This window comes from Calonectris borealis, chromosome 8 (assembly GCF_964195595.1).
Source record: "Calonectris borealis chromosome 8, bCalBor7.hap1.2, whole genome shotgun sequence".
Lineage (NCBI taxonomy): Eukaryota > Metazoa > Chordata > Aves > Procellariiformes > Procellariidae > Calonectris > Calonectris borealis.
The window spans coordinates 33,566,384-33,589,758 of record NC_134319.1 but is presented as its reverse complement, the minus strand read 5'-3'; the positions used below and the strand labels follow the sequence as shown (position 1 = coordinate 33,589,758).

General features: G+C 43.0%; 2 protein-coding genes across 9 annotated transcripts in view; one reads left to right on the top strand and one right to left on the bottom strand.

Moving 5' to 3' along the window:
- The window catches only part of RC3H1 (ring finger and CCCH-type domains 1), a 78,629-nt gene extending 78,170 nt beyond the window's left edge, over positions 1-459 (bottom strand). For 3 of the 5 annotated variants that reach the window (XM_075156912.1, XM_075156917.1, XM_075156918.1), the window contains exon 1: positions 269-452. The gene's annotated coding sequence lies outside the window, so the exon portion shown is untranslated. Of the gene's footprint in view, positions 1-268 lie in introns of all 5 variants that reach the window. The other 2 variants (XM_075156915.1, XM_075156916.1) reach the window with 2 other exon arrangements.
- Positions 460-526: 67 nt separating this feature from the next.
- RABGAP1L (RAB GTPase activating protein 1 like) overlaps positions 527-23,375 on the top strand; it is a 274,563-nt gene continuing 251,714 nt past the window's right edge. The window contains exons 1-6 of one of the 4 annotated variants that reach the window (XM_075156903.1): positions 542-1,155; positions 2,072-2,213; positions 2,780-2,873; positions 6,900-6,957; positions 8,222-8,604; positions 10,499-11,410. The gene's annotated coding sequence lies outside the window, so the exon portion shown is untranslated. Of the gene's footprint in view, positions 1,156-2,071; positions 2,214-2,779; positions 2,874-6,899; positions 6,958-8,221; positions 8,605-10,498; positions 11,411-18,503; positions 18,684-19,432; positions 19,515-23,375 lie in introns of those variants that run through there. The other 3 variants (XM_075156905.1, XM_075156907.1, XM_075156906.1) reach the window with 3 other exon arrangements.

Genomic DNA, 23,375 nt, shown 5'->3' with positions numbered 1-23,375 from the left:
GCGGCCTCCGCAGCTCCCTCCCTCCTTCCCTGACCGGGGCGCTCGGAAATCGAGCCCGGCAGAAGCCTGAGGCCTAGCGAGGCAGGCAGCGGCACAGCCCCCACAGGCAAGCGCAGCGCTCGCCCCTCCGCCTTCTCTTCCCCGAGAAGGGGAGCAGAGCCCTCCCGCCAGCGCCCCCGAGGCCAGCCCCATTGTTCCCCGCACCCCAGGCTCTCCGCTCCCCGCAGCCGAGCCCGGCAGCGAGGGGCAGAGGAGACAGCGCACTCACCACACGGGCCGGGCTCCCCGCAGCGGCCACCAGCCCCCTCAGCTGCGGCACATGGGGGCAGCCACAGCGCCCTGCTCCTCCAGCACCCGCAGGCCCCGGGGCTCCCCCACCGCCGTCGCCTGCCGCCCCCCCACCGCCGCTGCTGCAGCAGCGGCCATCTTGTGCGTCGGCTGCCTCCCCTCACCGCCTCCCTCCCTTCCCTGCACCGCCTCGCCGCTGCCGCCCGCCCCTTCCTGCGCCCGCCCCCCCCGGGTAGGCGGGGCGGGACCACAAGAAAAAGCCGAGTCACGGCCCGGAGCGTCCGGCGGGTTCGAGGTTGTGTTGTCGGGTGGGGGTGCTGTCGCCCGCCGCGGGGAGGGTGCTGTGAGTTCCTGTCAGGGACAGGGCGCGCTCCCCGCGGCCCTCTCTCGCCTTCTGGATGGGTTTTTTGCTCTTTCACTTCATCTTCTCGTCACCAGTGATCATGGCGGGCGCAGCGAGGCTACGGGGTCGAGGTTGTGGCTCTTTATACGCCGAGTGTAGCCTGAGGAGCTCTCTGCGTGCTCGGAGCCTCCAAACGCTCCTAGCCCGCCATTTTCTCTCCCTCAGTGCTCAGAGCAGGGGGGGTGTCTTCTCTATATGAGGTACACTGTGGTTCCCCTCTTTGCCACTGTGATTGCCTCATGCCATCAAACCGTAGAGCTTGGGAACTGGTTTATTTTCTTACTCGGGGAAAAAAACGAATGCTGTTACCACTTTGGTGGCCATGCAGGGCAAAGACCCTGTTGCTGTGCCCTCCAGGCCTATGGGAAGGTGCAGAGCAGGTCTGGCTGCTGGAGAAGGTCCCCCATAGCTTGCTTTGCTGCAAGACACATTTAATTCATCCTCAGACTCAACCAACACGACAGGTAAGATGTGTTGGGGCCCCACCAAGCCGCCTTGTATCACACAGTATCTGAACTGTAGCTGGGCCACAGAAGAAATGTTAAAATGAAGTTACAAAATATGTTACAAGTATTGATGATGGCTTGCTGCATTTAGTTAGTGCATACTGATAGTTTTAAAATGCTTTGAGAACTGATCATTTAACATCAGGATATTTCAGGGTAGTATCAAATTGATTCCCATTTGATGAGAACATGAACTGTGGTGTAAAATATTAAGGAATTTGTCCAAATTTAACAACAAAAATGGTGTTTGGTGGTGCCATCCTATTCCCCAGATATTTTATCATGTATATGCCCAGCTGGAGGGTCTGTGGGATCCGTGCTGGTGTGAGGTCATTGTGCAGGATGCTGCATATGGAATCACTGCACTTCTGAACACTGTAACGCTGTAAGGAGCATGCACTGTAATATCGATTCAACATCCAAACTGCAGAGGACTACATGACCTTGAGATGCAATTAAAACAGTGCAAGGTCAGGTCAGAAGTAACCAGGCCCAGAGCCAAGGGCTTGAGACAGCAACCTGCAAAAGGAAGCTGGGTCGCGACAGGCAGACAGAAACCTGGAAACAAATAGCAGAGCTAGACTCCTAGACACAAGGCAAAAACTACATAGGGTGAGGCTAATCTTCAGCTCCTATTTCTGACTCTTGTATTGATTGTAGGCAGGTTTTCATGTTAACTTTACAAAAAATGTGGCGATAGCAGCTAAATGTGTTATTTCTATAAGTTTTAGAAATTGTCTCTATTATGTACACTTTTCCACCAAAACAATTAAGCTTAATGCTTATCAAGCATCATCAGTGCTTGAATAAAATAATATTAAGAACAGCTATTAAATTAATTTCTGAAAACAGGGTTTTCTTGCCATATTCACAGGCATTTGGGATCTTATGAACACAGAAGGCTAAGACCGTTACAAAGACCACCTTTAACTTACCAAGAGCCTTACTATGAGTTACAAAAGAAGGGTAACTCAGTGTAAATTGGGAAGTTTAACATGGGAGTTTAACATGGAAATGTGAATCTTAAGCATTATGGCTGTTTTATTGTTATTTCAAAGAGATCAACAGGGAAGATTTAGAAGTCTACAAACAGAAATCTGAAACAGTCAATGTCTGTAAGCATCAGAATTCTTAGTGCCATCATTACACAACAAAATATCTGAATGAATGATTTAATCAAGAATATCATAGTTAGCCAGATTCGGAAGTCAGGGATGATCACAGATTAGTATATTATTATATTTTTATCATTATATTGGCATTGTAATACTTCCTACAATGCCCTGATGAAACATTAATACCACTTGTTCTTAATGACTGTATAAATTATGTAAGAGTCTTTGTCCTGAAGCACAATCTTTCATATAACCAATTGGCAAATTGCAGTATAATTTGTTTAAAAAAAAAAATCTGAATCATTATACTCCTATCTGATCAGTCCTCCGTCTTGGAAATGAACTACTAAGCAGTATCTCTGCACGTTATTCTAGATCAATTTAAATATTGTCTTCATCCTATTACTCTAATTTAAAACTGTACATACCACAGAAAATTTTCAATCAGCAATTCCTATCTTTTGCAGACTCCTCTCCTAAATGTTACACTAGAAATGTGAACCTTACTGAAGTTACTAGTATCCTGTTCAGATGCGGAAGACAGCACTAGGAGCTAAAATGGTAGGTGTCCTTCGCAACCTTTCTTTAAAGTCACAGAAACTAGAAATGGTCGAGGGCTGAAGAGAGCCTCTTACTTCCTAGTTTATAGCAGGTGGCTGTACACAGTACATCATTCTGGTGTTTTGTGCAGTCTGCTTTTTAATACTCCCATCTGGAGACTTCTACCACTTCCTATACTTGGTTCCTGTATACGGTTCCTATATTGCGGAAAGGTTTTCATTTTCAGGTAGCTTATGTTTTCCCTCAGCATTTAATTCTGTTACCAGTATTTCCTTGCTAACAACAATTTTCAGTATTACAACATAGTCTACCACAGTACTGCATTGTTTAAATTTAAAGAAGTGGGATCTGAAATGATCTGTAGTTCTTAAGTAACATTGCATGAATGAGTACTCTAAATCTCAAACCCCATTTTAGGCCTCCATCAGAGTAACACTTTTCTAGTGATTATTCTGGATTTTAAAAGTTCAGAAATTTGTAGATGAGCTTGCTCTCTCTTTGGGAACTGATACCACTAGATACCTAGATTAATGTCTACTTTCTCCAGTTATGCGGCATTTCTTCCTGCATGACACACTGCTTTAGCGTATGAAACACAAAACAGTATTTGCTTTTAGGATTACTGTTTTCATCTCTCATTTCAGCTTATTATTAAACCTGTTGTAATTTATCTCCACTTGTTCACATTGTTCTTTCTTTATGTCCTTAAAAACCCACAGGATTTAGTTTTGATTCTACAACATATCGTATCAATTTTCCATTCCTTCTTTTTCTTTTTTTCCTTCTAAAAGGGGATAATGTGTAGGCATGGTTTTAGGATTTTACATTTGTGGCCACCCTAGACACTGGAAGCTCTGGGATTAAAGCAAACCAGGCTGTTACACGTAAGCAAAAAGGCAGTAAGGAGTACCGTGAGAATCTGTGGCACGTACTACTAAGCATATTGCATCTCGACATGTCAGCGGGACAAGGAGGATAATGAGATGGGACAGTGGAGTGAAACTTCTAATGAGAAGTCATCAAAGGGAACTTTCTTATCTTCGTTATCGTTTCTTCATTTTTCACAGTAACTGCAGCCACAGGGTATATTTATATAGATTTTTTGCATTCCTAGCAGCCTGAAAACACAAATGTTAATAACTGACTGACATTCTGCAAACCTATTATGCATAGCATCAAATAACTGCAAAAAGTTTTACAAATTTTTAAACAAATCTGATGATGTTTCATGGGTTACATAGCATTATTTGCTTGTGCAAACTGAATGGTTGGGAGAGAAGCATTCATGGAGGAATATTAATTTTACACTTAAGCACTTCACATTCCTTTACATCATTCAGGCTTCTGGTGTATGAAGGAAATCTAAACCTTTTATGGTATGGTTGAGATACTGAGCACGTCCTTCCACAGTGGAAGGCTTTATTTTGCCATCATCCTCTTATTATTTTAAAATAAGCACATATAACTAGTTCTAAAAGTTGCATCTGAATTACATGGGCTTGGATGATATTCGGCATAGTCTTTAATGAGTATTGGGTTTTTTTGCAATGATCATGTTAGGCAGATATGCTTCAATCTTCTGCTTTTTTCAGTGGAATTTTATAAAAGTGCAGGAATTTTAGGTTTTGTTAACGTGATGGTCCAGTACACGGAAGTGCTGAAGATTTTCTTTTTTGTTATGTTTTGGTTTATATGATATGCGCAAGAATCTTGGTGTGAAGTAACAAGGACATTTTTTTAAATGCTTGCAGCCAGCTGGAAAAATATTTAATTCTTGCCTTTCGTTCTGATATCACAGGTTTCAAAATGAGAAATTTTCCATTATTATCAGCTTTACAGGTCACGTAGATAACTAAAATAGCAAACTGAAACATTGCCAACGCATTAAAAAAAAAAAAAATTTCTTTTTATGAAGACAGCTATTCTGTTACTGTTTTATATCAGTTTTACATGGAAAGAGTAATACAAAAATTGAATCATGAGATGATACCATTTGACAGTTCCACTGGTATTTTACTTATTTCTCTCAGTCATACAGGCTAATATAGGGATTAATTTCTAATGTATAATCTGAAGAATACAGGAATTCGTAGTGTAAAAAGAATGCAGACCCACTTGAGGCTGTGAGGGTATCGGAGATTTAATGTTCACTGGGCAGAGCAAGTCAAAGTCACTACCACGCACTTGTTGTTCTGGTGCCCTCTGCTGAAATAACCATCTGTGGCTTCTGAATCTACTCCTGGGGAGGATCAAGAGCCACTCTGCCAAGTGCCATACGCTGCCACCTCTTTATCTTGCACTTCAGTTCCTTGATTTATTTCCTGTTCTATTCTGTCTCAACAAAAAGCAGAAGTATGACCCTTTATTTCCTTTCCTTCCTCCTGTGATACTTACATTGAAATTTGTTCTTTTATCTTCCTTCATAGCATTGTTGCATCATGTTTTACAACAGCCTTTTATTGAGCTTGGGAAAGTAACATGTGAGTTGAGATGTTAAAGAACTAAGAAAGTTACATTTTATAAGAATTTCAGCTCAAGTGTATGTATAAAACTGAGAACCACCTAAATTAGCAATGTAATTTGTGTTCCTTTCTGGCAGATTTCCTCATGTACTGTAAAACTGGGGGGAAAATGAAAGATAGGTAGGGCAATACAGTCAGCATGGGTTTTCTATGGCAAGTCAGTACCTTTGTTTAGCTACACATAAAACCACAGCCTTACTCTCACTTTGCAGGGGAAGCTAAATTGTAGAGGTTAAGCAACTTTTCAGGTTCACATAGCAAGCAGTGGTGAGCTAAGGAATAAACCCCATGGTCTGGTCTTCTGTTCCAACCACTACACCTTATGCATCCTCCACACTTGTGCAAGTTACAGTAATTACATTATGACTAAACTGCTATCTGAGTAATTTTTCCAATCAAGTTTCCCAGGTAGAGCACTCATACTACAAGTAAAAAGTGGGACTGTCTTACATCTCTGTAGTCACATCACATTTCTGCAGTAAAAGAAAACATGCTGACTATTTCCAGGAGTTATTCTTGCTTAGTATCACCCGTAAAGACTCAAAGTTTTGTACTGGTTTGGTTTGAGAACACCTGATACAAGACTTCCCCGGTGCACCTTCCAACAAATGGGACTATCAATTCCCACAGGAAAATAAAGGTCAAGGACCAACCTTAGCTAATCCTAACATATGAATAACTGCATAAAGCAAGTTTAGGTATTTTTATATTAGTGTGGATCTCAAATAGCTGCTACTTATTCAAATCTCTATTCTAGCAGTTTTTAAAAAGTGTGTTGTTCAGGAAATTGCAGAGGCACATTTCCTACATTTCATCCCTCGATGGTTTTTGAGAAGAGACCTATAAATAAAAATCAATTGTATAACATGTAGCTGCAGTACATGCTTGATAAGCAGTTTACAAAAAGATTATTTTCAGCGGAAACATGTCAAATTTGTTTAGGTAGGCTGAGATTATTTTTTGGAGATCATAACTGTACGGTAATTTCCTTTATTCTTTTACCAGATTCTACATATCATGTCTACTTTGACAGGCAAATTCTCACACACGCAAAACTCTACCTTTTTGCTAAGAATTTTCTCCCCCACCTTTAAATTTCTTTTTGGCACAGTCTTCTCTGTTTCCTCTCTCTCATTACTGTACTGGTAAAAAGCTGTTACACACCATTCCAGCAATTCAATTCCAGCAGGAAACACAGAAATTTCTGAATTGTAAATGTACAGTATAATTTGTTCTTGTTGTGTATGTTAATCTATTTTTGGTAAATTGCCATCGAGAATTACATCATTAATCCTAACCTTGAAAGATTTTTTTTAATTTAACGTTCCAACTATTAAATTTATTTTTTAGCTTGGTTAAAAAGAACACAGGTTTTGTAAAAAGAAGTTGCTATCTTTTATTGTTAATAAAATAAGAAGATTTTTTCAAACTTGGTGATTTGTTGGTTGAAGGCTATAGTAATCTGACATGTCATGTGATGCTGCCTACTCTTCTTTGATTCCAGCAGGTGAAGGAGGCAGCATTTACAGAAAAAGAAAAAGGACATTCACCAAAGGGAATCAGTAAGTTGAAAGAAAAATAGTAACTAATAGTGGAATTAGCTCTCATTACCAGACAGGAAGAGATAGTATTTGTGGTTTGGCTAGTTAACTATTTTTGATGTTATTTTTCTACATAAGCTAATGATGTAATTGCTAAAGAAACAGCAGTGAAAGGATCAGAACGTACTGTGAGCACAGATGGGAGCTTACATTATATACATTTTTAAGACAGTCAATTTAATTTAAGTAAGAGTAACATCAGTTTCTTGGAGATTAATGGGTATTTATTACACACTCATTGAGGCACATGGCAGACTACGGTGTAGGCAAAAGTTTTAGCCTGTTTACAAAACCAAAATACTTTGAGCAGCACACTTTCTGTTCTGTTAGGGAAGTTTCTCACTGTCATACATAAGGCCACAGTATCTCCAGTCTGTTTGTCCCCAATGCTTTTGGTGTTCTGGTGGCTCTGCTAGGCAGGCACGTGCTACCTGCATGTAAAAACAGGAGTCAGAAAGTAAGTTATTCATCTTTCTCGTAAAGTCCTCAGTCTTTACAACTTGACTGTAGTTGAACTTCAGTTCAGCAATTTGATATCGGAAGGTTGTTTATGTTGCAGTTTATCACTGTCTCTCGCAGGCAGCAGCTTTTCTTATCAATGTTTCCATTAACATGCAGTGCTCTGCAAAAAAAGAGCAAAAAAAGGAGCATCCTCTATTTTCATACACAAAACCCACCTTCTCCTTAGATTTCCTTCCACAGGAAGCACATATCCACATATACACTTATTTGCATATTAAATAGACAAGATAAAACTATTTCTACCCTACATAGGTGAGTCAAACATTGAAAACCAATTGAGAGCAATCATAGCCATTCACTGATCTCTCAGGTGTAACAGCTACAACTCCAAGTGTCAGGAGACAGAGACTGAAACAAACTGGCTTTGTCTTGCACTTCTCAAGCTCACAAATCCAAAGGAGAATCCTGGGAATGCAATATTAAAATTCTAAAAATCTGACCCTCAGTCTACCTTGCAACATTATCTGCTAAAAGAACAAAATCGGAGAGATACAAACCATATCATAGAATCATTTATGTTGGAAAAGACCCTTAAGATCATCGAGTCTGCCTTATCACATTATTGGGCTGTCTGGTGTCTTCCAGCTGGGAGGTCCTCATCGGTCTATCTAGAATGGGTTTATCCTGCTCTTCTTTGGGGCTCTTACTGCCCCAAAGTATTTGTTTCCTGGCCTCAGTGTACTCCACCTCCCTTTGTGCCAAGGATTTCATGGGAAAGGCCAGTCTGCTGGCAGAATTGGGCTTACTAAGCACGCCGTCGTTGGTGGCCTCTACAAGATTTGGATCTGCATAGGAGGACCTGAAGGAAAGCTCTGGTCCGGAATCACGATCGGCACTTTAGGAGGAGATTTTGCCTTTCTACTTTCCTTCTGTGTGATCTTCAGCTTCTTTCCCAACCATCTGTCAGCCGCCTCCTCCCAGCTCTCGGCAACCTCCTCCGAAAGAGTGCACCGTGACTTGGCTGAAGGAGAAGAGAAGACTTCTCCCCGCGGTGGAGGGGGGAGCCAGCCCAGCAGCAGCCATGAGGGTCACTCAGAGCTCAAGCACTACCTCCCCGGCAGCCACAGCCCCAGGGCAGGGCAGGAGGTAACAGTGGGCCTGGGGTAGTAATTGTGGCCCTGGGTGGGGGCAAAACCCCGGTTTGGGGCAGACACCCCCCCAGGGCTGTGGGTGTTGGGGATCTGTGCTGGGTCTGTGACTCCCTCCTGGCTGGGGGGACAATAAATCCCCCTGGGGGTAAATGCACCCCTGAAGGGGTAACAGTGGTTGGGGGCATTTCTGGCTGGGCCCTGTGGGGACAGTGTCCCCGTGGGTCCCTGCCAACGGCACCTGTACCAGGGCCACTGTGGGGCCGTGGGTAAATGGGGGCCATGGGGCAGATCAGGGGCCCTGGGGAGCAAATGTGTGGGCAGGAAGGAGGGGTGATGCCCCTCCCCAAGTGGCGAGTAATCCTCCCAGGGGTTGATAGGCCCCCAAAGGGCAAATCTTCCCCCCAGGGGAAATGCCCTGCCCAGGGGCAGATATCCTCCAGGGGCAAATACCCCCGCCTGTGTGTAGATTCCTCCCCAGGGGCAGATATCCAGCCTGAGCTCTATGTGGGGCAGCTGAGGGGGGTAAATGCCCCCTCCCCGGCCTGGGGGTGGGCAAATCCTGCCCCTGGGGCAGGAACCAGGGGCAGAGCCGGGGGCCATGGGGTGAATTGTCACTGCAGGGCTCAGGACCGAACTGTAGAGAAATTAAAACAAATGGCGACTGTCAATAAATTCATTTGTAAATACAGAATAATTTTCTAATAATGTTTAATAATTTACAAATACATTTATAACAGTTTATATTATTAGAAATTGCTTATTTTTATATAATAATTCATAATACATTAGGGGGGCGCCTGGAACCACCACGGAGGGGCTGGAACTCCTAGTACCCCTCTAGTTTTCCTGGAAGAGTCCCAGCCCCACAACGAAGACCACAGCCTGGATGAAAAATAGCAGGATGGTGGTGCCTGTGGGGACAGAGAGGACATGTGGCGGGGGGGTGGGGACTCACTTGCCCCTGTCCCCAACCCCTCCGCAGTGGACCCAGGCATCTGGCCCCCCTTACCCAGGCACAGCAGGGCCAGGTAGTCCCTGAAGGGGTGGTGTGGGCACAGGCTGAACATGGCTCCAGCCATGGCCATGAAGAGTTTTATGGTGAATGAGACCTGGGGAGTTACGGGGGTCAGCGAGGGGACCCAGGTGTGTGGGGACCGGGGCTCCCGGTAGGGCCCAGGAGCTTGGGCAGGCCCAGGTGTCCAGGGGGATTTTCAGGAGGACCCAGGCTTGGAGGGGTTCCCAGGGGAGACCCAGGTCTTGAGTGGGAGGAGGGGTGGGGGGGTGGTTCCTGGGGGGGCATTAAAAGACATACCGATTTCGTTGTGGGGATGGGACCCCACGGCTAGGGGCTTGCTCAAATCAGCCACACCAGTACATATTCAAATTAAAGGCGGTAACTCGCCCTTGATCTGACAATATCCATTGCCTACCAAAGCCATAGCAGGTGCTGCGCCACTAAGAGAGGCATATATAAAAAAGGGAATACTGATCAGTCCCCTTGCAATGCTCCTGTCCTGCCAATCAGAAAACCCAGACTGGGACCAGACAGCAAATAGGTTTACCAGTTTGTGCAAGATCTTCGGGCAGTAAATGAGTCAGTCATAGTTCCTCACCTGGGGGTACCAGACCCTTCTTTGACTATTACGTTAATTCCAGCAAATGCTAAACGGCGCTCTGTAATTGACTTATGTACGGCACTTTTCAGTGTACCTATCCATCCAGACCCTCAGTACCCTTTTGCATTTACTTGGGGAAAAATACAGCAGACGTGGACAAGGCTTCCCTGGGTGCCCCACTATTTTTTCTAGAATTTTAGTGAGAGATTTGCAGGATGTTGTGTTTAAAAAATGGATCCATTTTGATACAATATGCTGATGATTTGTTAATAGCCAGTACCTTTAAGGAATCTTGTATAGCTGCACCCGGACCTTCCTGTTTGCATCTAACAGAGGTGCCGTTCCTAGATCCTGATCTGGAACTACATGTAGACAGGTCCTCGTGTTATCCGAATGGCAACCGGGCTACGGGTCATTGAATGAAGCAGTGGAGTCTTCACCACTCAGTCCGAAGCTGAGCGCACAGGCAGCAGAATGGATTATGTTAACAAAGACTTGCCAGCTGTCCAGAGAAAAGGCTGTAAATATTTATACTGCTCCTTGGTATGGATTTGGAGTGTGCCATGCCACTGGGCATTATGGAAGTAGCGTGGGTGTCTAACTTCTAGTGGGAGTAAAGTACTGAACCGTTAAAAGCCGTACAATTGCCAAAGAAACTAGTTATCATTCATCAGCCAGCCCACACGGGCGAAAGGACAAAAGAAGAAATAGCAAATGATCTAGCAGATGTTGCAGCTAAAGCCCAGCACAACCGCCGTGCAGACCACCGGGCTTACAAACAGTGCAACAGTCTGACCTGGTGTTGCCCGCTCCTGAAGAGATAGATATGACTGTTCCTTCTGAAGAAGCTGACTCTTGGAAAAGGAATGAAGCAACTGAAGACTCCCAGGGAATATGGAGAGCAGGTATGGAAAACCTTCCTATTTTACTGAAGCAATACCTGATTGCCATAGCAAAAATGCATCACCATCCAGGGCATTTTGGGACTGCTGTATTAGCACAGACAGTGCTGAAGAATTGGTTTGCGCCAGGAGTTTATGCCACAGCCAAATAAATAGTCTTGCGCACACTGCTTTTAGCCTTAATGAATCTTTGGCAAAGACTCAACAAACAACAAAACTGTCTCCCTATGAAAGACTATTCAGAAGACTGATGGAATTCCCTGGAACTGATGTACCCGCCCATGTAAGTTTATTAGCAGGAGATAAAGACATAACCCAGTATATTTTACAGGTTCATAGATTATTAAAATGCAATCAGGCCCAGGCACAGCTTATACAACCGGTACCTCTAGAAGGGGCTCTGCACCCCTTCAATCTAGGTAGGGAATTATATTTGGGTAAAAGTACACAAAAGAAAGGATAACTTGCCTTCTCGGTGGGAGGGACCGTTTTTGGTATTGCTAACCTTTCTCAGCAGTAAAGGTGGAAAGAAAATCGAGCTGAATCCACCACTCCCACCTGAAAGCTGTGACCAGACCTTTTAATTCTATACTGAGCTGCAGCATAGCATAGTAAATTACTGCTGCTCAAGTTTTTGGAAGTTCTCTGTCACAGGAATCTACTATTTCATTAGACTAGAACTGCTTTTTTTCCAGCCCCATTTCATATAAATATTCTACCCTGAGATACTTAAAAGTGTAAAAATGTCCCCTTGTCTCAGATTCTTCCATCAAATCTGAGCTCAATACTAATTAAATCATCAAATCCATGTTTCTCAGAAGGAGGCAGCTTTCTTGATACCTATTCTGTTCCACTCCCTACCCCAAAAAAGCAGAAGGGATTGTCCTTTCATTCTACTAACCAGTTACTGAGCTGAGCCCCCCAATTTGGTAATGCCATTTGAAGCCTGACACTCAATTCAGATGTTACAGGGCCAAGAAGGCCACGGACAGCCCAGTCACTCCTTCCGAACACACAGAAAGGACCAGTACAGTGCCTTCGCGTGCTTGCTGTCCTGTACGTAGTTATACATAGTTATAATTGGCTGAAACACAGTAAAAAATTAAATTTATTATGAGAAATTTAAAAGTGAAAGGAAACTTTATTCCCATCAGGAATCTAACAGCTAGAAAAGTCTTCTGCTGAGCTTAGTGAGAGACAGGGATGTTGTTTCTCATCACACAGGCACAGGACGTGTTGACAGATAGCAAAAGGATTTTATATGTTGATGGTGTTATGCAGATGTCTTCAGCTATGTCTTGCAAACTACAGATCACAGGTCTAAGAAGTGTGTAGCTACAAAAGGTTTGCTGCTCTTTTTAAACATTTAGAATCTCAGCAGAAAGGATTTTGCCCTTGTAATTATTACAGAGTTATGCATTTATATACCACAGGAGTCCTTCTGAGCATAGTTTTCAAATGGTTCTCAACTACTGAATTGTGTCTAATTCAGAAAATTGTTATAATGCTTTTTATCATTCAAGCTATCTTATTCCTTTCTATTGCTTCTCTGGATGCGTATTTTAGGAAAGTTACAAGTTACAGTAATTCTTCATAGGTCTTTATATTTCTGTTATTATAATACCTTAAGTCTATAAGGTATTAATGTTCTAAAGAGTAACTGCATTGCTAAATGAATCATGCAAAAGTAACAAGGAAATTAAGCCCTAAATTTGTAAATCTGCAGCATACATAAAGATCATACCAAATCTCATTAAAATATAGCACTAATATGTAAGAATAACAAATAATTGTTTGATTTCTACGAAAAGAATGTTGGTAATTTTTTAAATCTCAGTAGACATGATCTTACCTTTAATTAAAATTTATTTGTATGGTTATGCATTTATACACTATCTCATTAAAATGTCAAAATACTTTATAGTTGTTCATTAGGAATCCAGGCCCAAATTCCATTCTATCTCAGTTCTGAGTGACTGTGGGTATATTGTACATCTCAATTTATTCTCTGTAAAATAGAATAATACTGTTTTTTGAGGCAGCTAAAGATGAAAGAATTTGGAAATTCAGTCTATACCTGTAACTTAACACAAAAGCCACATTTTAATCTTAAAAACTCTAGAAACAACATTTCTGTGTGTTTTCTCCCACTTAATACTGCTGAAAATAAGCTATTGCTTCAGTTGCAACCATTGTCAGATTCTTATCGATTTGTTCTGTCAGAAATAACTTGTAAACTCATTTCTGTACTATTGAACCACCAAATATGGGAAAACTAACAGCCACATTATAAAATAGATTATCTATATTCTGTTCTTGATTATGTGGACAGCATGTTTATTTAGGGCTGTGTCACTGTTTAATTAGAATATTTGAAATGTGCTGAACATCTTTAACGCATCGAACTTAACTCCTCCACAGTTTGTGTCTAAGAAAGTCTCAGTAAGTATTCAAAAAGTGACATGCTTCCCATAAAGTTCAAGCATTGATTAATTACTTGTTGAAGGGAATTTGACTCCATTTTACCTCTGGCATATGTTGCTTGGCACCATCCCTATGATTTTAAGGGTATCAACCCTCCCTAGAGAAAAGTCACTGCATGAGCTATTCCTAAGTATTTCCTTCCAATGCTATTAGTTCTAAAGCTGTAAGAAGTCACTCACTCTTCTGGGTTTTAAAGCTTACTCCAGCAGTAAGATCAGGCTAGTGTGCTCAAACGTACTGTAAAGACCTGAGGCGAGGTCCCTGGGATAATGCTAGGGCCTAAGTTGGGAGAGAAAAAGACCACAGCGGGATCAGTTACAAACTCTCACCAAAATTTCATTTTTATTTCAGAAATTCTGATTTGACAAGAATGATACAAGCATACAAAAAGTTGCTGGGACCATGCCATCCATACAAGTTGCACACTAGTATATTCTAAAATAGACGTGTAAATATGTTTTCCCAGCATCCCTCCTCCCAAATTTGGTGGTTTGATTCTGAACTATATACTTTCTTCCTATTATTTATGGGGATAACCTTAATTACCTCCTAAACAGGAATTCTTCTTCAAGCCTGTTTTCAGACCTCCCCAGACAGATCCAGTGGTTCCCTGGTTTCTGATACGGACAGGTCTCTCGCAGTGGCAGAAGGACTGGTTGCGGGAGATGCCCATTCAGAGCACAGGCTGGATGACCTTGGCTTTCCATTATCCTTCAGAGAAGGTTAAATGGAATTCCCTCTATCAAGACAGATATTTATATGTGAGCTCTGTAGAGGTCAGGTTGTGGAAATTAATACACATGGACTTTATAGCTCCAATTAAGTGCACAACTGGATTCCTTTATCACCATCTGTCCAGCAATATTACGCTTCAGCTCCCCATAGTGGATAATGCAGGAGAGGCCTGGCATTGATTTTTTTCCTTGCTGGATTTTAAAAGAAGTAATTTTTTTTTTCTCAATGTATGGATGCTCTACATCTTCAGGATTTTTATTACACCTCACAGGATATTAAGGATATGAGGATTTAAGTGTGCTAAAAAAGAAAGTCTCATTAAGTGTTTTAGCTTGAGAGTTCATTATGCAGCAAAAAATGATTTCCATTATCAAACAGATGGGCTGGTATGTGTATTCACTTCTCTTGTATACATACAGACTGCTTTCTTTACGCAAATTCTTATACTGTTCTAGGTGGTACATTCACATGTCTTTGACTTTTCAGATGTCCAACTGAACTTCTTTCAGTCATACTTGAGTATGACTCAAGGTCAAATTGTCCAGATTTCTGGTAGTTCTTTACGTTCTCCACAGAGGTGTCTCTAATTGGAAGGAGGTGCCCAAAACTGAGAACTGTTCTTCACCGAAAGCCTTTTTGAGCTCAGTGGAGTGGAAGAATTATAATGCTCTTCTTGTGTTTGACAGTCTTTTTCTACATTTCAGTAAAGCAGTCACATTTTTCGCAACACCAAATCACTGTTGACTCATTTTCTATTTGTGAACTGCTATGAACCAAGACTTCTTTCTGTAAAGTAACTGCTTAGCCAGTTTGTCTCCAGCTTACATTTTTTGCAGTCAATTATTCCCAGCTATACGTAATAGTTTCTTGCCTTATTGAATTACATTCTATTTACTTCAGATCTTTGTTCCAACTCGTCATGATTTGTTCAATTCTAATTATATCTTCCAAAATGCTTGCAGCTCTCACCTGAACAGGATATCCTCCACAAATATGATAAAAATATTCTCTATCCTGTTGCATCACAGAAGCAGTTCAGGACTCGGGATGTAAGCATCTGGAGATCTCACTTGCTACAAACTTCTTATTTGATTGTGAATCACTTGACACTACTTCTGAGTGCCATTTTCTAACTATTTCACTTAAGTTTTGTATAGCCAATGCTCCTCTATCCTCCTGATGAGAATATTAGATGATATGTCATCAGAAGCCTTGCTGAAGTCAAGATTATATGATTTGGTTTTGAGATGTTATTGTTGATTATTATTAATCTTATCATCCAAGGCCTTACAAATAATTTGCAGAATAATTTGTTCCAGTATTTTGCCTGATACAAAGTAAAGCTAGCTGGCCTCTGATTCCCATCCTTTTCTTTCTTTTTTAAGGTAGGCATGGTATCCTTTTTCCTGGTCGTATGGAACCTCAGCTATTCTGAGTTCTTGAAGGTAATTGCTAATAGCTTTGAGATTGCTTAGCCATTTTGCTAAATATGTTGGCTGAAACTTATCTGGCACATGACTTTTGGAAGCGTCTTACTTGAATAGATTCTATTTCTTTCCTTGGTTTAGCTTGATCATTTGTTTTCACGTTGCTAATGTTAACCGTGTAAGCCATCTGATTACAGCTGACATTTTTGAGAAGAACAAAGCAAAAAAAATCAGGCTTTGGTCTTCCTCACATGACTTGATAATAGTTTCCTCACCCACCTGAGAGGAGGTCAGTTCTTCCCTCGTAATCTTTCACATAAGCTTTTTGTTGTTACGCTCTATGGCTCCTCGATAGATCTAGCTCATTTTGTATGTTAACCTTTCTGGATTTTCCCTACATACTACAACAATCACTTTGTTGTCAGTTTTAGTAATTTAACCTAGATTCTGCTTTTTTTGAAAGGTGCAAGCCATTGAAATGGTTTAGATTTAGCCAGACTCTTCTCTTGCTAGCTTGCTTTCTCATTGCGATGGTCTGTTGTGGCCTTCATGTTGATTCTATAGGAAATGGCAAACTTTCCAGAGTGTACTTTTCCTTAGATTTGCTACAGTGGGGTTTGGCATTCAACTGTGAGTTTACTGAAATTTATTTTCTTCAAGTCCGCTGGTTTGATTTTCCTTCCTTCCCTTTTACCACCCATATAGTCTCCCATATAGTCTCCCAAATTCCTTTCTGAGTAGGTATCTTGCGATTTCAGGTCTCATTATCACCAGTTCCTGTGCTTTGGACGATTTTATTCAAATTAAAGTACCATGCACTTGATCTTTTTCATTTGTGGATTGCTAACGGGTCTGTGCTGTGACACTGTTCTCTTCCTTTCCTTTTTGCCATTATCCAAATATTGTCACTAGCTATGTTCCTTTTCTCCTACCTATGCTTCCTGAACAAACTCCGTAACCAGTTATGACAATTTATTCATAATTTTGGTTATGAATATGACGACTTTCACTTCCTCCTGTTTATTACCCACATTCTTACATAAGCGTGCAGCATCTGAGTACAATGCCAGGGAAACTTTTTTCTTATTATTCCTCTATTGTAATTTTCAGTAAAATCGTTGCCCTCCTCCCCGTTAATTTTTCTTCTTTCTCCATGCTTCTGTGGTTTATCTGAACCCTGTGGTGTGATAAGAATAATCTGAAGATTATTTAATTTACACTAGCTGCAGACAACTAGGAAAGATACGTAATAGTAACAACAACAAAGTGGGGGACTGGCATAGCATACAACTGGCCACATAGTCCTGCTTTTCTGTTCTCTGGGAAATGCTCTCCTTTGTCTGCTCGCCTTGCCAGCTTTGAGACTGGTTTGTTACAGCATTACAACGCAGAAAGACCATGTAACAAATAAACCATCTCTCTGCCTGTTTGCACATTCAGAATTTGCTTTGTTTTTCTTACAGCATACAAGTGAGCATTAAGGAGAATTAAATCCTTGGACGTATCAACTTTCAGTAGCTGTGCTCTTACAGTGCATTAAAAAGATCTCCAAAATCAGACTTCTGTGGTTTTGCTGCTACAAGTAATTGTGCTTCAGCTTTTACCCCAAAGTTTCCCAGCAGCGCACCTCTGCAGCAGGTAGCAGTGACGGGAGGGGAGGCCAGAAGCGCTGCGGCCAGCCTCCTTGCATTTCAACGCCCGTGTCATTTAGACATAAGCTGTCGGGGCAGACCTGCTATCGTGCTGTGGTGGTGAGGAGCGCAGCGTTCCCAGCGCTCAACCCCAGTGAGGAGAAAACAAGGTAGAAACAGCGCCTGCACGGGGAATCCGGCTGTCGCAAGGTGACTGGACACAGCCCGCTGGCTTTCACACAACAAGTTATTTTATTTAAGGCTGTGGTCTCACATTTCTTAAGGTTTTGCTGATCCACATCTGAAATGGAGAGAACGCAGACAGGCTGTATAAATTTTGTGGTTAATTTAAATGTAATTTGTTTCACACACAAGACAAAAAAAGAGAGAAAAGAAACCAACAGGACAATCTTTCATTATTTAAACATGCTTTATTTAAACATAAACAATGCTGATATTTATTTAAGCACACACATATATTTACTATTTAAATATTTAATATTTGTTTAACCATAGAAGAACACTGTTGATAAGCAAACACAATCTACCGCTTAGCGAGACTGGGGTACAAAATCAGAAGGCAAACTTAAAAAACAGTCATTTTTTTTTTTTAAAGAGTACCATGATGTGTAGGTCCCTTCCACCGCTCTTCAGCTGTGGTCAAGAATTCTGACAGGAGTAGGCGTCAGCCCTTCTGCGAGCTGGATTGTCTCTGAAGGGCCGACGAGGCACCTCTGCCGAAGGAGGCACTCCCGTGAAGCCACGCTGAACTCGAAGACCGACTTCGTGCCTCGGCGGACGGCCAGTCTCGTCAGGACGGCAGCGGTCCCGGCGCAGGCCGGCCGCGGAGGCGGCCTAACTCGGGGCAGCTCGCACCCGCCGCCGCCCGCACACCGACTTTCTACCGGCCGCCAGATACCCCCCACTCGCCCGCGGAGCCGGGCCGCCCGCCCGCCCCGAGGGGTTGCGGCGGCGGCGGGAATCGGCCGGTCGCGCCCCGCGCCCCGCCCGGCCCCGCCGGCCTCGGTGCCGGCGCTCGCGCCGTGTCAGCGGGGGGAGGGGAGCGGTGCGCGCGCGCGCCCCCGCCCGCTCCGCCATCCACCCGCCGCCGGAATGTGGACGGCGCTGGCCCGGCCCTGAGGCGGCTGCGCGGCCCGCCGAGCCGTTCTCGCCCGGCCTCCCCCTCCCCGCTCCCCTGCGCAGAAAGCCGGTGGCGGAGGCAGGCGGAGGACGGGTTGGAGGCGGCGGCAGAGCAGGGAGGACGGCTTGGCTGCCACCGGTGAGAGAGGGGGACGCTGCCTCGGGCCTCCTTCGCCGGGGTGAGGGGAGCGGAGGGGGTGGGGGTCTCGTGAGGGGTGGAGGCGGGAAGCGTCGTCGTTCCCTCAGGAGAAGCGGCGGGGAGGGAGAAAGGCGCCGGTCCGCCCCACCCGCCCCGTGTCACTGGGTGACAGTGCCCAGTGACCTGAGGTGGCTTCCTCCTCCGGCGGGCCCTGCCGGCTCAGCCGCCACCTCCGGGCCGGCTGCGCGGCCCCGGGAGCCGCCGGCTGCTTGCCCCGGCCCCCCTCACGGCGGCGGCGGAGGAAGGAGGAGGAGGAGGCACGAGGTGCGTGGCTGTTCGGGGGATGGTGCCGCTTCTTCATGTTTTCTTGTGTTTGCGTTGCGGGGGGAGTTCCCTGTGCGCGGCTGGGCGCCGGGGTAGTGCCCCTTCGGGAGGAGCGGAGCCGGAGCAAAGTAGGGGGGTTTAAAAAATAAAGTTGTTTTCGTGGTGAGCGATGGGAGAGGGTTGTGGAAGTGTTCATCTCCTTTCCTCCTCCTCCTTAGGAAAAGTGAAGTCACTTCCCAAGGGCCAAAACTAGCAAACTACTGTCCTAAATCTGTGCCGTCTACATGGCTCAGATTAATCCACGTTTTGTGTGTGGTGTGTTTTTTTTATTTTAATTTTATCTTCTTAAATTTATTTTTTCAAGCCCCCTTCCACAGTTAGGCCCTCCCTAACTGTGATCCGGTACAAAAAATCCTTGTCTTTAGATAGAGTACTTCGAAACCTGCAGAAACCATGTGAAGTGGGTATGGCGCTCTGAATGAAATGGACTTGGCAACTCTGCTGTTTGTAAGTTTCTGAAGTGTGGCATGTACTTTGCTCTTGCTGTCACTCTTTCAAAGCTGTGTTGTTAAGATTGTTTTTGATAGTGTTGTAAATAAGTCATAACATCACATTTCATAGCTGCATGCATCTATGCATCCATTCTTTTCTGTTAGAGTTAAAAAAAAAGACTTAGAGTGTCAACTCTTCTTTAAAACGGAAACAAATCCAGCAGCAAATGAGAAATGGCTTGCTTAGGTAAGCGTTGCTTTTCTCTTTCACTATCAAGCTGTAGTCTCACAACCATGTCGGTGACTTTTCAAATAAAAGTTTGGAGAAGGGCAACTGTCCTTTCTTGTCTATAAAGAGAGATCTTGGTGATGTTACAGGCAACATTTTCTTATCTCTTTAAGTGCAGGAAAGGTACCGTGGCTTTATTTGACCAAATCTCTGTGATATAGGCCAAAATCCTGAGTGCTCATCAGACCGACTTGTGCTCCAGATCTTATGAAGATTAGTTTTGCAAGTTATGCCTGTGTCTAGGTTTTAAGTAGGTTTGTAGCCAATACTGTTTGTTTACGTGGGTTATATGGTATTAATGATACTAATTAAGAGGTTAGTTTGCAGTTTAATCTTGAAGAGACTACAAATATAGTTACACACAGTAAGCACAAATTGACTCCAGTGTTGTAAGAACTGAAGCTAAATTGCAGCATTATTGGAAGTACTCTGCAGTGTTTTCTTTAAGATGGTTACAGTGAAATGTAGTGCTTGGTTAAAAAGAGCATTCGGTCCTTTAAAAAGTGATTCACAGATTAAGATTTGGTAATGTTAGTGAGGGGATTGCAAGAAGATCCAGGGCATAATGTGGCTTTCTGTGGAAACCAAGTTCCTGGTACGTACTTCCTAGCATTTGAAGACAATCTGAGCTGTGGCTGCTCCTTCCCTTGTGTCATCAGTGGGACTTCCACAGCCAGGAAGTGAGTTAAGAGAACTAATTGGGTCAAAAAGTAGTACTTTTATTTCTTTTTTTTTCCTCCCCGAGTTACTTTTTGGTTAGAACAACTTCCTGACCAGGCTCACTTGCCTGGTTATATGGACATTGTCTCAATTCAGAGGAGGAAGAAGTGTGTTGGTAGGGAGGAGGGCATAACAGCAGTCCTGATATAGTCACGTAAGTTGCAATGGGTGACACACTTATCTGGGTCATGGTTTTATGGTCAGTGAGTTAATATAAGAAGGCATACTTAAAAGAAGCTACCCTGTGGTTTTGATTGGCTTATGCCACTTGTGGTAAAGGTAGCAAATGATTGTAACGGTGGTAGGAGCTCTTCTTTTTCTGTTGGTACTGGCTTGCGTTGATTATGAAACTAGGGTGTCATTTGTCTTTTTTTATTTACTTTCGGCAACGTTAAATGGACTACTGCTTTTTAAGAGCCACCTCTATGTCTCTTTTTCTTCCATGTGTCCACAGAAGTAGCTGTGGTTTTCTCCTGCTCTCTCCTTTGCATGTCCTTTCTAAACTTTTTGTTGCTTCATTAATTTCAAGGAACGATCTGGGCATTATTAGATAGGGGCTTTTGTAAATTTATTCAGCTCTAATTTAATGATAATCAGTTGTATATTGTTATTACGTCTGCTGTAATTGGAAGGCTATTTCAAACTTGACTGACCTTAGTAATTACACACCTTCTGATTTCCAGTCTAGATTAATTTGTCATTGGATTATACCCATTTTATGTACCCAGTGGACTAATATGTTACATTGGCACTTTCAATCTTGGTATCAAAAGCAGCAGCACTCTTAAACAAATCGATGCAAAAATGTGTCAAAGTACAACACTGAACGTTTCTTTTCTCTTTTGACCGCTAGCTATACTCATCTTTCCTGTAATAACTCTCAGCTTCTCCCCATGAATTTTAATTTTGACCTTCTAAGTGAATATTAAAATGCATATTTCAAGTATTAACACTGAACTTCATAGAGGTGTCCTTTTAATGGAGATTAAAATGTTTTCAAGTATATTTTAACAAGATGTGTTTTTTGAAATTCATACCTTTGGCAGTTTGTCCCAGCCTCAATCTTACTCTGTTATACTGGTACAGCTATTAAAGGAGCCATTATTGTAACCCCGATTGCTGCAGGGGTTCTTTCATCTTTGACAGAATCATGGTTCATAAGCAAAGCCTGACATATCTGAAAAGAGTTTGAAATTTATTTATTTCCCCTTTTTCTGTGTTCTTAACTTTAAAAAGAAACAAAACACATGTATAGATTATTAGAAAATACCTCCATGTTTTTTAAAGTGTTTATTTAATTTTGATATCAGAAATGTTCCAAGAGGGGAGTTTGTGAAGCTGAAAGAGAAAAAGTAGTTAGTTTGGTGGGTGTGTACGTGTGACTGTTTGTAAACAGTACCTAAATAAATAAATTGGTTTCCAAAACCTGCTTAGTTAAGTAAATTACTCTGAAAGATGAGCAAGGCCCTTGTGGAAAACCTCTGCTATATTGTTTCTTTGTTGGGACGTTTCTTGTTCTTTGGAAAGAGTAGCAGGGACAAAGGCCTTTCTAATGTTTTTAGAGGCCTTTCTAATGTGCACAGAGGAAAAATTAGTTTTTGCCACAGAGTGAGGTGAGTCACAACCCTCTGTTTTCCTACTGTCGTCATCCCTGAAACACGAATCAGGATATCAAAGAAGGTGTGGAGGTTTTTTTAGATCAAGTAACCTTAAAAGTGCAAAACTGTTCTGATGCTGAAAACTTATGTTGCTAGTTATGGGGCAAGCAGAGTGGTACAAAGGGAAGAAGTCCTAAGGGCAGATAGGTAAGAGATGTTTACATTTTTGTGTACCACATTGGATGCATGCTTACTGTATGTACAGAAGAACTGAAATTTTTTAATATATGATTAGAGGTAATAAACGACACAAAAATTGCTGAATGAAAGTCTATGAAATAGAATCATAGGCAGATGAAATAGCAATTAGGTTGGAAGGGGCTTCTGGAGGTCATCTATCCAGCTCCCTGCTTAAACTAAAGCAAGAACAATTTAGATGAGGTTGCTCCAGTCCTTAACACCTTTTTGGGTAACTTGTTTCCATATTTGAGTACCCTCATAGTGATTTTCTTCCCCTCTATAAGCTAATTGGAATTTACTTTCCAACTTGGGTCTACTGCCTCTTGTCCTGTCACTGTGCGCCATCCAGAAGAATCCAATTCTGTCTTTTGGGCACCCTTCCATTAGATACTTGACAGCAATAAGAGTTCCTCCAAGCTTTTTCTTTTCCAGCCTGCACCAAACCCAGTTCCCTTAACCTCTCATTGTACGTCACGCCCTCCTGCTATCTGACCAACTTAGTGGCCCCCACTGGACTTGCTCCAGTGTGTCAGTGTCTGTCTTGTACTGGGGAGCCCAAAACTGGAGCCAGTACTCCAAACGCAGTCTCAGAGGTGCTGAATAGAGGGGATGGATCGCTTCCCCGGCCCTGCTGGCTAGACTCCTGCTAACACAGCCCAGGGCGTGCTTGGCCTTCTTTGCTGTGAGGGTACGCTGCTGACTCGTTTTCAACTTGTGCCTGCTGGGATCTCCAGGTACTTTTCTGCAGAAGTCGCTTTGTATCTGGTTAGTGTCCAGCCTGTCTTGTCACACGGGGGTTACTCTATCACGGCACTTGCCTTTGCTGAATTTCATGAGGTTCCTGTCAGTGCATTTCTCCTGCCTGTCCAGGTCCCTCTGAACAGGAGCCCTGCCCTCCAGAGCATGGACCACTGTGCCCAATTTGGAGTCATTGGCAAACTTGCTGAGGATATACCCTGTCCTGTCATCCAGGTTACAGACATCAGATGGTACTGCTTTCAGTGGTAATCCCCGAGGGATGTGACTGTAA